The following is a 16926-nucleotide window of genomic DNA, read 5'->3' as shown; positions in this document are numbered from 1 at the left end:
CACATTTTCAACGTGTCATCTAACAAGGACCCAAGATACATTGGGAACTAAAAGATACAAAGGTGTGGTGACATGCATCCCTTGGTGAAAGAGTCTTTTTGTCTTTATCCTAACCCCTGCACCTCCCCAACTTGTGTTTAAAAGATAAAAAAAGTATATTTTAGATGCATGTACATACCATTAAGAAGAAGAAGATTCATGTTATGTTTATTCTTCTTCTTTTTCTTCATATTCAAATAAAACTTTGCAACAAGAAGAAAATTACAAAGAAGAAGTGGTCTTATTCTTGTCCTTCTTCTTAAAATAATAAGACAAAGAATAAGTGAACTTCTTCTTCATATTTATGTCAAACCTCTTCATGTGCATGCAACGAATATTAACAAATCCTTTTTATAAGCTTCATGTCTAGAATATTGATGAGTACACTTGGGGCATCTGCAAAAAAAATATGCCAGGTAGCACAAGAGTTCATTAGAACATAAGAATAAAAAGCATAGATACATGAGGAATGTAATGTTGTAAAAGATACACACAAGGAAAGATACGCAAGGAGTGTATGTAGTTATTAAAGACATAGACACATCAGGAGCATGATGTAGATGTTGTAAAGGATACATGAGGAGTGTATCTAGTTATTAAAAATATAGATACATCAGGAGTGTATCTAGTTATCAAAAACATAAATACATAAGAAGTGTATCTAGGATTGGAGTGTATGTAGAATTGGAATGTTTTAAAGGAGAGTATCTAGAATCGGAAAATCTACAACTAAGGGGTTTTTATAAAGTACCCTTAGATACATGTTCTATAGAAGATTTTAAAATAGTCACCCCCTCACCATCTCCCTCTATGAATTAGCATGAATGTTAAAAAAGTGATGATTAAAGAGAATCAAATAAGAGAAAGAAGAAGAATGTGAAGAGATTCTTGTTCTTCTTCTTGATAATCACATCAAGTTTATGTTATTGTTGTAAAGAAAAAGAAGAAGAGCCCAAATTCTTCTCCTCCTCCTCCTTCTTCTTCTTCTTATTTTCCAAACTTATGTTAAGATTCTTTCTATCAATGTGAAGAAGTAAAACGAGGGCCCCACTTCATTATTGTTTTTGTATTCTTTATATTCTTCTTCAACTTTTATTCTCAAGTTACAAACATTTAACAAGCTTCGCATGGACACCCCTAAATAGTACACAACTATTACAATATGCATATATATAACTAGAATCCACAACATTCATGGAAGTTGTTTTTGTCACTTTAGGCTATGTTTCTAGCATCAAGTTGTTTGGAGGGACAATCTTCTTCATAAACCTAGTTAGAACTAGTTGATACATAAGCACTATTGGAAATCAAAGGGATCATTACAATCATTTCTTCCTAAAGATTCCTAACAATATCCCAAAAAGGAGGTTTTCTTAGAAAAACAATATAAATAAGCAATAGAGAAAATGAAGAATGTCATTTTTAACCTTGATTTTTACTTTCCAAATTTTTTTGAATGAAGTAATCTTTAGAAAATCAAGAAAAGTAGCCTTTTGTAGAAGCGGCTTCATTCCAAATATTTGGTGGTATACGAAATCTTTAAAAACCAATTAAATCAGCAAATTAGGTAAATTCATATTACAAATCACTCTATTACACATGTAAATCTTCTAGAGCTTATCTACATAGTTTAACATTTTCAAATTTAGTTTTTATTTTAATATTTATGCCAAATTTTAAGGTTTATTATCCATTTATGGAAAAAATTAATTTATTTTTAGTATACAATTTTATATATTTTTTAAATTGACGGTAGTGCGCGTGAATATGTTACTAAGCCTAAAGGGAGTGTGGAAATCCATAAAAGTGGAAAGACTTAACAAATAGATCAAGTTAGGAATGAAAATGTGAAACGTACCCATATTTTGTTCCATGATCTAACACAAAATTTCTCAAAACTTACAAAAAAATTACACATACTTCAGAAAACGAAGAGATTTCCAAGAAACCATAATCATTTATAAATCCAAAGTAACAATAATATTCATCAATACAAAATCTCTAAATCAGAGAGAGAATCACCAACAAAAGGTCTAGCCAATCTAGGGCTTTCTCTGATGCTGTCCACCCAACCTCCACACTCGACACATCGCGCCTTCCCGAGTATGCCTCTTTTCGAATCTCGTCCTCTCTAGGTTCTACCACATGGCTCCCAGAGGGCATAAATCTTGTTCTCTATCCTGTGTTCCCTGTCTAAGGATGGTCAGCCGGCCGGCCGGAATCTCAAAATCTCATGTCGAGTCTCATCATACACATGCATATCAATCAGTCATATGCATGAATATTAATCATTCATCTCAAAACAAAGCAATCATAACTCATACATATCATCTCACACTCATATCTAGTTCATAATGTTTCAAGGCATGCATATTCAAATCAATCACAATCAATTTCTACTATAAAATAAGCTTTTATTTTAAACACTCTTTACCTTCTCTTTATCTTTTAAGTCACATGGGAATCCTTGTTTTTAACATAATCAATTATCATGTTCTAACGAGCGAGGTCATCTCTAGTCACTATAGCTAAGTATTAACTATGCTTATGTTGGCGTTAGTCCATCCGGTCTATATAGATAAGATAGTCAATCTTGATAGCAATTTCTAAAGCAAAGCATTGGTCGCTTTGGGAGAGTAATATCTTCCAATCTATTTGGAATTAGAGAAAAATCAAAACTACAAAATTTTATGACTTCTAATGCTCTATAAAGCACGTCTTGGTGATGGTTCTCTAAAAATGGGTTCTAAGGTCTCTTTGAGAGCATTCAAAACAGCCAAAGTTGTGTTTTCAGCATAAAACTACCAAAAATAGTAAGTATCCCACTTTGTACTCGAATAACTTAAAAATAAAAGGGATTTGGCTTTCTATAGTCTCTTACGCTCTTGTAGAGTTTCTTGTCCACTAAAACTTTCGTGTTTATCTCAAATTTTGATTCTAAACACACAGTTAGATAAACTCTTTGCAAAATAGCCCCTAATGAAGGTTATTCCTAGAATCTAGTCATAAACTAGTCAAATATTCTATCTTCTAATTCTTTACCCCACCAAAAGTGTTTATTGTATGAGTCTCATAGACTAGGATGATCATGTATATTTAAGAAAGTTAAGAATTACTCATCATTAAGTACACCCTATATCGACTCAGATCCTCTCGTATACACTAATCGATTTATTTATTCATATGAAAAGAATTTAAAGCAAATAAAATACCGACGTTTTTTTTGACGTAAAATAATTGCATTGTAAAATCAACGATTGTCTATATTCACGTCAAAAAACTATCACTATGAAAACGTCAAAACTGGTGTCTATAATATCGTCGATAACACCCTCCATAAAGACATCGCAAAAACTGTCGCTAATTACATCGGTATTACTCTTATTTCCCACTTTTTTTGGACACATATATCAACAAGTATATCGACAGAAATACCGATGGACGTAGGAATTTACCGACAAAAATACAGACAGAGGAAGGGAATTTCTGACGCTTATACCGATGGATGCAAGGAATTTTCAACATCCATATCGACAAAAACACCAACGGATGCAGGTTTGATTTTTTTTTTTCAATAATAGTGCATACAAGTAAAGTTCTACACCTGGATACACGATTATGCCAAATATCTAAAGACTATATTGCATTCAAGTGAAATTTCACACACTTAAAGAATCAACACAAACAAAGATACATTGATGTACAAAATCAGGTTTCATTACTTGAAGCAAAACCACATTGAGAGATTTATTCAAATTACATGATATCAATACTTATACGATAAGTGTTTATACAAAAAAGTTATCGCATATGCGAGCAAACTATACATGCCCAAAAGGGGTGTAAAAAATATCTGTACAATTCCAAAAAGATCTATACAATTGTAAAGCTATGCCAGCTAAAGTGGGTGTCCAATCTGCGAGCTAGCCTACGAGCTATAGCCTAAACAGGGAGGCTCAGGTATTGCTCTCTACAAAAACTGCAAAAACAATTCAATACCCAGGAATTAGCATATACAAACTTACCAAAACCTCAAATTGGCATATGGTACGATGTACTTAACCAAACCACATCGGTCCAATCTATATTTTTTCCATCGTGCTCAATGCGCTTAAGCAAGCCATAAATGCCATGCTGCTTGAATGCATAGCGATCCTCCATCTCGGTATTCTGGCATCCAACCACCCTCTCCTGCATACATGAAAACAAAACATAAAAACATACAACTATACACTAGTTGACATACAAACGAGAGGATACAGAAACCATGGGTACTTACAAAATACTCATAAAATAAGTCCCATCCACTGCTCCCGAGGTGTGAGCTCCCCATGCTCTCTAGTCACTCTGCCAAGTGCTCCCTCTTGTTGGCGAGTATCATCAAGGATTTTCACTCACCTCCTCATCCCATCTCTCTTGGTCAATGAACCAAAGCTTTTGTCCTTGCGTTTTCATCGCTTGGGTGACATTGAACCTCCTGTGTCTCATACAATCTCTCATGAGATCGTAGATCCACTTGTTAGGTACTTTCTCGTCACTACCTGGGATAGGCTTGAGCTCGCCTCTTGAGTCGATTAAAAATTCTTGTTTTCTTCTTCGATGGGAGGTGGAGGAATTTGGTGAGAGTTTCATGGGTAAATACTATTTTACATATCTCCCTTACATGACTCTGCATCTCTTGACCAACATCAACAAGAACGACCTTCCCTTCCCACACCATGTAAAGATACTGATCTACATTAAGGAGGGCTACTATCAAAACGTTAACTAAATTGATGCAATGAGATGGGGGTGTCGGCCACACTTTGTATGGGTGGACGCTCTCATGGAGGGGTAAATGCATCCGTGGCACTAGCGCCACAACAACCACCACCACCCCTACGACGCGTATCACGACTACGGTTGAGGGAACCGCCGGAGGGTGGGCAGGTTTCAATAGGGGATGGTATGTGTGTGGGTGTGGGTGTGGGTGTTGGTGGTGTGGACGATGGGCCTGCACACCGGCTTGCCATGGAACACCATATTAGATAATTTGGGAAAAATCCCATTCCCATTTGAAAAATGGGAGCATGGTGAACTTGTCCAAAAGTTTGTCAAAACCCCCTCATGTGACATATCATCGGAAAGATCTTGAAGAGTAGAATCTAAATCTATGATCTTCGACAAATTTGGAGTTAGTATGTTTAAGATATGTCCAAAACTATATGGAGTAATTGATTCCCAAAATGTGAGATTTTTTCCATATTACCTAGTATTGACTTATGGGTAAAATAGGCTCTAGCCATGGCTTCTTGCTTAGGGGTGGCTTGTACAATGAAGGTAAAAAATTCTCCCGGGTTCATGACACGTGGAGTAGGTGGGATAGTTGGTTGGGGGGTAATGTCGGGGTTTATTTTGGACTATATGTATGGTCCTCCATCTGCATATGTGCATGGATATGGTTATGCAGGTGGATATGCTAGTTATGAGCAGCAGTAGCATATGAACATGTGACATGTGACAATTTTTTTTTTGAGAGGCTAGAAGAAGTCTTACCTCTGAGATTAGTTGTTAGAGATCCTGTATCACAAAAACATAAAACCCACACTAATCTGCTACATTTTAAAAGCATAATATCAAATTAATATAGAGAGATTGGGGAGAGAAAAAAGGGGCTTACCTCTAATAGATTAGAGATACATTATAGAGATATACAACTTTCAAAAAAAAACCTTTAAAAAAAAGATTAGAACACTATGCATGTGTAAGAAAACATGAAAGCAAGAAAGATGGTGGTGTAGGAGAGTGCAGAGATGTAGGAGAGAGAGAGAGAGAGAGAGAGAGAGAGAGAGAGAGAGAGAGAGAGAGAGAAACCCCAAAAAAAGAGATTAGAACACTGAATTTGTAACAAATCATGAAAGGAATCAAGATGGTAGTGTAGGAGAGTGTAGGGATGTAGGAGAGAGAGAGAGAGAGAGGACATGCAAAAGGGGGCGGTGGGAGATGAACTTACCGGTGCACAAAGGAGGCAATCTAAAATGAGAAAAATAGAGTCCACATTTCAGCTTTGTAATTTTTCCCAATGTCAAAATAGTCGTAGGAAAAAACATCGGTATAACTGTCTATTAAAATGTCGCTATGATAGCCTAACAGTGTGTCCAAAACATATGTTTCTGACACTTTTTGCGACATTATTTTTGACAACTATACCGATAATATTTTCGACAACGAAAGATATTATATAGCAAAAATGTATACAACCTTTGAGATTTCCTACCCCGACACCTTTCCCATTAGAATTTAACTTTGATAGACAAGATTATGGCCTAATATATAAAGGGCCATTCCTCCCCTCCCAGAAAACACAAATTTACAGTCATGGATAGTGTGAACACTACAAACAAGCCTGAATGCCAGAACATAGAGGACAAATGCTTGTTGCCCTTGCAATTGATATGCAAGTACCGAATCTCTGGACGATAAAGAATTTGCAATGACCAGGTAATGAAAAACGGCATATTTCTAGTTGAGCATCTAAATGCATTACTTGGTGTTGTGAATGTGTGTCCTAAAAAAAGAGCAACAGATCAATTTCTTAGGCCTTTAACCCAAGCGGATTACTAGATGGATAACGATGCAAGCAAGTACTAATCAGTCTCATGTTGAAGAAAAAACTATGGTGTAGACTCTTATGTATTTGGAGCAAGACGTGGATGACATAATAGATGCCCTACATGACGCATGGGATGTTGAGCAAGAAATAACACACAAGATGGACGATGTCCATCGATGTATGGATAAGGCCTCAAGAGTAGAGAAAGAGTTGTGTAGGTTGGCTCATACGCTTGTGTATCATGATGCACATATATCTTTTTTGTGTACATGCTCCACAATGCTAAACTTGCAATCAATATTTGGATGGTCCAATACTAGTGTATCAAAACTTGTTACACAAGTAATTATCACCCTTTCCATTTTTAATATCTTTCTTTTACCTTTTTTAAGTCATCGTTTTCAATATGATAGGTCATGGGGAGAGACCAAATATTGCCAGAAAAGCAATGAGATACATGCAGACCGTACGTGTGCAAAATCCATATTACAATAGATTGGTATGGACTACAATTCTTACCATGCTTGTCCAAATGATTGTGTTCTCTATCGGCACGAGCATGCATGCATTGCACATTCCTTATCATTTCATGGATTCGTACCATGTTCAATTGTAAATCCATGGTGTCTATGATGTCTTGGAATCGAACCACTAGATCCATAGATGATGTTATGCGTGTGCCCATTGATTTCCCTGTATGGAGAAAGATTGACTATTAATGGCCAAACTTTAATGAGGAACCTCTATTTATTCACCTCGGGCTAACTGTGGATGGTGTGAACCTGTTTGGTCTTAAAAGTTCAACATGAAGCACATGGGCAGTTTGTCTTGTGAACTACAATCTTCCACTGTGGTTACCAGTAAAGAAGGGACATGTTTCTCTCTCATTAATAGTCCTTGAGAAGTACAATGGATGTGTACCTAGCTCCATTAATAGAGGATCTATAAAGTTTGTGAAAAGGAATTCATGTTCACATGACATGTCAAAGAGGTTTGGACAAAGGGATTTCTTATTATGAGGAATACTAATGTAGACTATGCATGATTGGCTAGGCTACGGAGAATGCAGTGGCAAGATATTTTGTTATTATGTAACAACTATTGATATATATGTGGATGGTTGTGTAATATTATTTGTTTTAATACAAGATTGTCACTGTTTGGATACAATGCATGCCCTTTGTGTTGACCTAGACTAGATTCTTGTCACTCAAGAGGCTTGAGAAAGATGGTGTATGAAGGTCACAAGAAGTATCTACCAGAGGACCATGAGCTATGTGACGACTATTTGGGTTGGCCTCCTCATACACTAAAGGCAAGCGATTGTTGGGAAAGAGAGCATGGGAGGAAAACAAAGGGTATCCGCCCACTCGAATGAAGCGCTTATCCATATTTTATTGACTACCATATTGGAAAGGTCTTGTAATTAACCATTTTCTTTACCCTATGCATATTTTAAAAAATATAGCCATAGTGCTGCTTTGGAAGACTATTAACAGGTTCATAGAGAGAAAGGGTCAAAGGGAGGATTTACAAATAAGTGATCATATGCGACACTTATGTCCGTGAACCAGAGGTGATGGTAAATTGCTACTACCTAAAGCTCCTTGGGTATTGACAAAAGAAGATAAAGCTCAAGACAAAAAGTGCATTTTGGAGTTTCGTGCTCTGGACTCGATGTATGCACTGCCTAAAGGGGTCCTTTACAAAGGATAACGAGTTGTCCAGCTTAAAATCACATGATTGGCACAAGTTCTTGCAATTTGTCTTGCGTGTGGCCGTAAAAGGTTGCCTAACCAATAACATAAGGGCTACAATGTACAAGATTGGCATTGTGGTAGCACGTTTAAATGCCATAGAAGAAATTACATTGGTGGAGAATTTTCTCACAACCAACATCTTAACCATACAAATGCATCTTCTAGTTCATGTTGTGGATGAATTGGTTGTGGCAGGGGTTGTCCATTCACATTGGATGTTTTTGGAGAGGTTCATGGAGACTCTAAAAGGGTTTGTTTGCCAAACAAAGAGCTCGCCCAGAAGGAAGTATGGCAATGGGATGGCTTGTTCAAGAATCCTTCATGTACATCACATAGTCTCTTAGTACCATAGAGCCTGAAATACATAAACTATGGTCAATGGAAGAGGATGATAGGGTTGTTGGATAACAACCACAAGGACAAGGGATTGAGAGAAGCATGAATGTGGCTTAAGTGTAATATGTTATGGTTTCTTCCTACTATTCTTTGTGACTCCTACAGACATACTATCTAAGGGTGAACCATCATATCCTCTTAGATTACTTGGGAAACCCAAACTACTATAGGTGCACTAAAAATTTTGCATGCCTCGTGGGATACTCTAACTAGCAAGAGCTCCTAGCTTTCAAGACTCGGCACTTACATTGTTCTAGACCACCTAGTCAGTTCCTAAAGAGCTAATACTAATGCCATGTTCCCAATGCAATAGGCAATCACTAGCACAATGAGCTACTCCTTTTCTTAATCTAGGGGAGTTAATCGTGACTGCAAGCAAGTTAGTTCCTAGGCTTGACATGATTTTGGACTGGAGTTCATGTCCAGACATGAATGCACTTAACATGGAATGGATGCAGAATAGATTAGAGAAAAGTTAGAGACTAACCCCTGTAACATTGTTTAGGTTTACCTTGATCAATACAATGGAGTACATTGTCAAAAGTTCAACTCATCCATACTATACTCACAACTATCTCCTCAATTCCTTATCCTTTGCCTCTTAAATCAATCGGAGTACTACCTGTTTCCAAGAAATCGCTAAAAATTTGTTACAAAGCAAGAAGCTCAAAACATAATAGTTTTTTACACAACAAGACAGTTTGGGTGGCAACCCCTATGGTAACCAAATGGGGTGGTTGGCCCCACCAACACTTGACAATCATGGTGGACGCAACGCCAGCAAGGAAGTCCACGAATTTTGTTTCTCTAGATTTTTTTGGCATCTAGATTACCTCTGAATCTAGACCTTGCAGTCTAGACGATTATGACATGTTCCATCTGGCCTTCTTCTAGTTCTTCTTCTATTATGATGCTGCCTGAGACAAACTTGACCGAGCGGTTCAAGGCATACCTGGAATCACAGGATCTATTCTTGTTACTCACCCAAGCATGCCCCAACCCTTTCCTTTCATCAGCATGTCTAAACTGCACATATATGGGACACGCCGTTGGGTACATCGCCTTGGTCCTTTTTATTGTGTCTGTGGCCATGCCGGGTGCAAAGGGGTGGGTATCTATTTGTTCTAGAGTGATAATATCTTCTTCAAAAATAGTCTCTTCCTACTGTCTTGTCCTTCTACTCCCGCCTTGACTCCATTTCCATCCATAGAGTGGTATGCCTAACTATTCTAACTGTTGCAGCCCCCTTCCTATTTTTTATAGGTGACTCCATTGGCGAGCGGCACTAGATGTGTTGCTGTTTAATTTGCATGTGTTGTTGCCTCCTCATCTAGATCCACAAGTCATAAGAGCCCATTTCTTCTCCACACCGCTCTAGATCCGAGCGAGGGGTTTCATCCTGCCCAACTCATTTCTGCTATGCCTAGGAGCTGCTTTGGCCCCATCCCACCACCTTAGGTACTTCCATCTGGCTCATAAATTTAGCAATGTCATCCCAGTTGGAAGGCCTCATGGTACCCACTTCTGCTATGCCATCTAGATGAGATTTTTCATACATCTCAACGCGGTCTCCTTCCAAACACTTAATGTTTTCTATCCCAAAATGTCTTCTTGCACTTACCTTTACATGTCCTCCCTTGCCCCTTTTTCTCTTTTGGCCCATTAACTTTTAAATTCTTGAAGAATTTCTTCCTTGAATTGCACTTTCGTAGATGGGCTTTCTTCATCGCCTCCATCTGATCTATTTTTCTCCTAAGGTCAACATTTGTTGTCATCAAAGTGACGTTCAACTCATTTATGGTCATCTTGCTACCTTTGGATCTAGTCACCCTTGTGGGTGTGGCTTCTTTGATCTCCCTTTTTAGATCCTGGATGGTCTTTCCATCTTCTGATTTGTTATACACATCTAGCTAATACACGATTCAAGACAGACATGAATGCAATACTATCGATTCACGATTCAATATTACTATCAAAATTTCACACATATATACAAGGGAGTCCATATGTCGAAGTAGCCCATGGCTTCAGTTTACAAAAAAATATATACAATCACATCCTCAATATGGAATGTGATACTATAAGTTTGAGTACTACTCAGACCCAGATGATGACTCGGTGCTCCCTCCATGCTCATATGAGCTCACATCGGTCGGAATGTCCGATGAGTAGTGCTCATGTCCACCCTTCGCAGTGGCGGCGGGTGGATCATCAGCAGCTTGTGCCTGTTCAAGTAATATATAGTATATAAGTATATATATGTAATTCAATAAACCAAAATCATTCGTTTAGAGTTTTCAAGTACCTATCGACCGTATGGTCCCATGGCCATCTCAAACTGCGCATCCGTAATACGTCCCTCGGCTCTGAAGATGGCCCACGTGTCACGTCTGCTATGCCGGCGAGCATACCCAGTATCGTGGGCTGTGGGCTTCCTCCCCATAACCCGTCGCTGTATCATAATCAACACAATTTGTAAGATTAAAACAATCATAGAATCAATGAATTAGGTAAACAATCAAACAAAGTGGCAAGATACTTACGAACTCTGTCTCCCATGACTCGACGCCGCCAGATCCGAAATGCAAAGATCCAATGGTCTCCATCTGGATTCGTCGTGCCTCCACATGCTGCCTGCTCTTCACGCCACCCTCTGCTCATTTCTTTGCCTCCTTCCACTCGCGTTTGTGTGCAGTGGCAGGTTTCTCGGCAGGATAGCCACTCGCAGCTACATTTAGCCCATCATCATACGCGAGTTTCTTAAGGTGAGATCTTTTATTACTTAAGATCTCCCTTATTTGCGTCCTTCCCCATACATCCGAGAATGTAGCATGTGGGGGATTGGGGTACCGACTATGTACAGCCTCTATCACCTCCCCAACTAATCGGCTATTTTGATCTTTAAATTTAATAAAACAATTTCTATACAAGTTTGATACTACTCCATGCATGTACTCCATTACCTCTTTCCCCCTCGCATCCATCACTATCCCGCCCCTATCCATCACATCATAGCAGATCACTCCCTCCACCTCTCTCATCTCCTCCTCTTCCGAATTGTCTCCTCTAACTCTTCTCCCTCTATCTCCTCTCTCACCGCGTGCCCTACTACCTCCCCCACCAAAGCACCCGCCGCATCCTCCACTCCCACTCTTCCTACTGCTTCGGGTGGAGTCACGACTGGGGGATTGTCTACGTGGTGACGGTGGCTTTTGAGCCTTGACGTGATGGTGGCTCTTAGGGAGTACGTGATGGTGGCTGTGAGCCCTGATGTGACGGTGCTTGGGAGGGTGTGCGTGAGTGTGTCTGGGACGAGGTATGTCTCCTCTCGGTGGGCGTGGAAGAGGAGAAGCTGCATGCCGTCTCGTCGGACTCGTAGGCATAGATGGCAGTGGAGTGCCCTGGATACTCGTGGTAGGGGTATAGACACTAGGCATGGAAGGAGGGAGATGGGCATACATGTACTCTGTAAGCTCAACTGGACCAAGATGGCGCCCAAAACGATTTAGCATCTCCATCAGCCGATTGCTGTACGCAAATGGATCAGATGAAGAATCTGGAATATCCATAAAGAATCTGCAAAAATAATCCTCATGTACATCATGGGCTATCTCTTGACTTACACAAATATCATCATCCATCATCCAAGCCACCTATCAGCCTGCAAACAATAGAAACAGGAAACACAGTCTCGTGTATACACCCGTCTAGAAATGCGTGTATACACCCATCCCAAAATGCGTTTATATGCGCATGAACAGTCTGTGCAGATAGGATACACGCAGACATACACGCGTTTTTACACGCGACCTGTGCAAAATCTTTTTTGAAATCGACCGATCTCTGACAATGTGTCCTTATAAAAGGCACACTGTCGCCCCTGTTAGAATTGTTCACCAGTGAAGGTGAAGGATGGAGACAAACCCAAAAAGCAAAGAGAAAATAGCATAAACAAATCTGAGGAAAGAGACAAGGCAAAGGACAAACTGACTCACCTCTGAAAAAGTGAGTCTTCTTTTTTGGTCGGTTTCTTTCACCCGTGTGTGCTCCTTCTCTGCTCCTTGCACTTAGGTTTAGTGTCTCTTGGAAGAGGCAAAATCGAAAGAGAGCAGACATGTTAGTTCAAAATGTTTATTTGGGAAAGGCGGGTTATTTTTAGTTCAAACTGGTCGTCACGTGTAGAAACGCGTGTATTTTTGCATGTATGATAAATTAGCCGTGTTTATACACGCGATTTTAAGGATCTAGCCGCGTTTATACACGGGATTTTCAAGAAGTAGCTACGTTAATACACGCGATTTTTAGGAAGTAGTCGTGTTAATACACCCAATTTTTAGGAAATAGCCACTTTAATACATGTAATTTTTAGGATGTTACCGCGTTAATACACGCGATTTTTATACTTTCATTAAAAACATGTTATGATTTTGTGTTTTCTGGTTTGTACATAGGATGTCATCAACCTCCTCAAGCAGTTCTGGTGAAGATGAGACAATGCGTCATCGTAATCGGGATGTGTGGTTAGGACAAAGGATCAAGTGTATGTGTAATCGATGTCAAGGATGCACTGTACGAGCACGTCGAATTACCTTGAATCACATCTCCATGTATGGAGAATGGAATCAAACAGGTTTAGAGGTAAGTAGATGTAAATTGATGGAATTCAAATGACTCATGGTATCCAAATTAAATTAATGGAGTTGTAATATATAAACTCTAATTGAAGCAGGATGCAGTACAACACCCTAACATGGTGCCCTACATGCGGCGAGAGCACGCAAAGCGTCAACGAGATGATGCTGGAGCTTCGGGATCTATTGTGAGAGATAAGCGGGAAAGGGATGACAGTAGCCCTGCACCCCACGAAGTTGTGGAAGAGGAAGTGTTTGATGATATGGTGCGGAATCTTTTTAAGGATGATCCCAAAGGTATGGACGACGATGATATGGAACAAGAGCATCTTTACAAGGCTTCATCGACATCGGTTTTTGAAGGGTGCACATTCTCTATTTTACATGCTTTACTTGAACTACTCAATATACAAACAGTTTATGGATGGAGCAATGCAAGTCTTGACGCATTATTGAAGTAAGCATTCTAACTTGCAAATTTGAATTAGTGGTTTAAGGTTTAGGATTTAGGACTAATTGATGATATTGGATGCAGGCTATTATCAAACATGCTTCCAAAGGGAAATAGACTACCCACCTCAAGAGACATAGCGAGGTGCTATGTGACATCTCTTGGAGGATTGGCTTATGATCGCATATATGCATGCGTCAATGATTGCATTCTCTTTCGTGGGACGAATAAGGAGGCTCAACGTCAGGGATTTAATATTCACGTGATCACAAGATTTTTTGTGATAATAACACATGTGAACAAGTTATTCACATGTTCTCATGTTACCGTTCACAAAATAACAGGTCACTTGCCCTTAAAACCTTGGCTACACATGGGAATAAGCTATTCGCATGTTCTCATGTTACTATCTTCACATAATAGCAGGTCAGTGGCCACCTAAGAAGATTTTTTATGCCCGACAAAGATAATTTTTTTAGGCCCTTGTGAAAGCTTTGTGAATATAACATGTGATCACAAGATTTTTTGTGTTATTAACATATGTTATTAACATGTTCACAGGTTTTCGTTTACGTCAGTGAAATCCTTGCTCGACATTGTCCCACTTGTCGTGAAGCAAGGTATAGAACAGATGTGAAGAGTTTTGATGTACCTCGTAAAGTCTTGCGACACTTTCCTATAATTCCTCGCATCAAACACGTGTTCAAGTGCAAATCCATAACAGAGCTCATGTCATGGCATTCCTCACATCGATCGGATGATGGCATGTGGAGAATTCCTGCAGACACTCCTGCTTGGAAGCATATTGAAGATGAGTGGCCTAGCTTTAAAACAGAGCCTAGAAACTTGAGACTTGGCCTAGGTATGTTTATTAAGGTAACTAAAAAGCATTAATGAATAGTTTACATAAATTTTAAAAATGATAGTATATTATTTAATTTTACATGCAGTAGATGTGGGCACTATCATGAGGGCTAGAAGAAGCACGAAGAGCTGGACCCTCAAAGAGCTTTTGAACATAGGGGATAGCAAAGTGCATGATAAAAGACCCCACCTCCCACACACGCACCTTATCCCTCAGCACAGAACTGAGCCACGTAGGCCCTACACCAGTTGCCACACTGACACAATCTCTCCCTCATTCAACACCAACACACTCACACTATTCCCCCAACACTACTGCTGTATACACGCAGGCTCCCTTTACTCAAATTGTCATCACACTGCTCTCTTTCTCTCTCTTTCTCTCAAGACTCCACTCCTATTCTCACTCCAGCCACCACAGTGTACACCCCATCATTTCATTAATACAAGAAGGCTCCTGTTCATAATATATACATATCTGCAGTCTCCTTTGACTCATTCGATACAGGCTCTTCTTAGCCAAAACAAGTTATACACCTTCCCAAAACGGAACCGCCTTACCTTGTCTGAGTTCTCTATTACTTACCTATGCTCCTTGCTGATAATCCTGATCCCAAGGGTGCTCTCCACTGGGTAGCCCCTAGCTGTCAACCAAGGTGGCTTCCACCACCAAGCTTTACTCTCTCTCTCTGTGTTGCTCAGGCCTCTTTGTCGCACCTTCTTTCTGCATCGCCTCCAGGCCTCCTCTCACTCCTTCCTCTGCTGTAGGGCATGTCGAACCCCTTCTTCCTTTTGTCCTGATCCTTTGGTGAATAGGCACGCCTGTTCTCTGTCCGCAGGCACCTCGCAGAAACAAATCTCTCTCTTGCAGTCAGGCCGGGGATATAAATTTTTTAGCCACCGTCGCTTAAGCGACGTATATCAGTATGCAAATGTCGCTAAAACAATCGTTTTAGACATTAGCTTAAACGACGCCTCCAAAACATCGTATAAGCAATGAATTTTTTTTAAAAAAAATTTAGACGTCGCTTAAGAGACGCATTCGTCATCGTATAAATGACGCTAGGTAATTTAAACCCCCTCGCTAGACCCCCCAATGGCTTGTAGTAGTGAGCGGCGTCCCACCACATTAGGTACTTCCATCTGGCTCATGAATTTAGCAATGTCATCCCAGTTGGACGGCCTCATGGTACCCACCTTTGCTATGCCATATGTCCTCCCTTGCCCCTTTTTCTCTTTTGGCCCACCAACTTTGAAATTCTTGAAGCATTTTGTCCTTGTGCTTACAAAGTTTAGGCAGACATGGGTGCAGAGTGTCCTAGATGTGGAGGTTGCATATCCAGCTATAGGTTGGTGGTTAAGGTGCCCTCCTGTTTGTTGCTTCTCTAGCCTCTAGGAAAATAATGACTTACCTATGTCCCAATATTTCTTCTTGCACTTACCTTTACATGTCCTCCCTTGCCCTTCTTTCTCTTTTGGCCCACCAACTTTGAAATTCTTGAAGCATTTTGTCCTTGAATTGCACTTTCGTTAGCTGGGCTTTCTTCATAGCCTCCATCTAATCTATTTTTCTCCTGAGGTCAGCATTTGTTGTTGTCAAAGTGACATTCAACTCACTTATGGTCATCTTGCCACCTTTGGATCTAGTCACCCTTGTGCCTTCTTCAATCTCCCTTTTTAGAGCTTGGATGGTCTTGCTATCGTTTTATTTGTTCTACACATCTAGTTCTTCTATATGGACTCTAAGAGAAGCTGCATGGCTATCTCTTTCTTCCAGCTTCTTTGTGGCTACCCATGCATGATTCTTTAATTCATTTTTGGGGATGAGATCCATCATTGATGCAGTATATAAAACAATTTCCTTCCCCTTCCCTTCTAGTTGCGCCCCTAGCTTTTCCCTTCTCCTTTCAAGACTACAAATATCTTTTCCAAGCTTCTATTTATTGCTGGAGCTACTCATTTTCCTTGTGCAACTCCTCTTCTCTATTGGTTCCTCCTTTGCTATTTTCAACTTCTTTGCCTACTCCATTGATGGTTGGTGCTTCCAAATCTTTTGCTGGTTCTAGCCCTGTTGTCAAGGCTGGATTAGGATTTCCACCTCTTGACTGGTAGGGAGACAATTATTTGTAGGAAGGTGCGGGGGCTTGCATTCCTTATGTTAGCTTTTCCAGATAATCTCCCCACTTCCTTAAG

The sequence above is a fragment of the Cibotium barometz genome, chromosome 15, assembly GCF_041138505.1.
Source record: "Cibotium barometz isolate CiBa-2024 chromosome 15, ASM4113850v1, whole genome shotgun sequence".
Classification (NCBI taxonomy): Eukaryota; Viridiplantae; Streptophyta; class Polypodiopsida; order Cyatheales; family Cibotiaceae; genus Cibotium; species Cibotium barometz.
Note: the sequence above shows the minus strand (reverse complement) of the source record.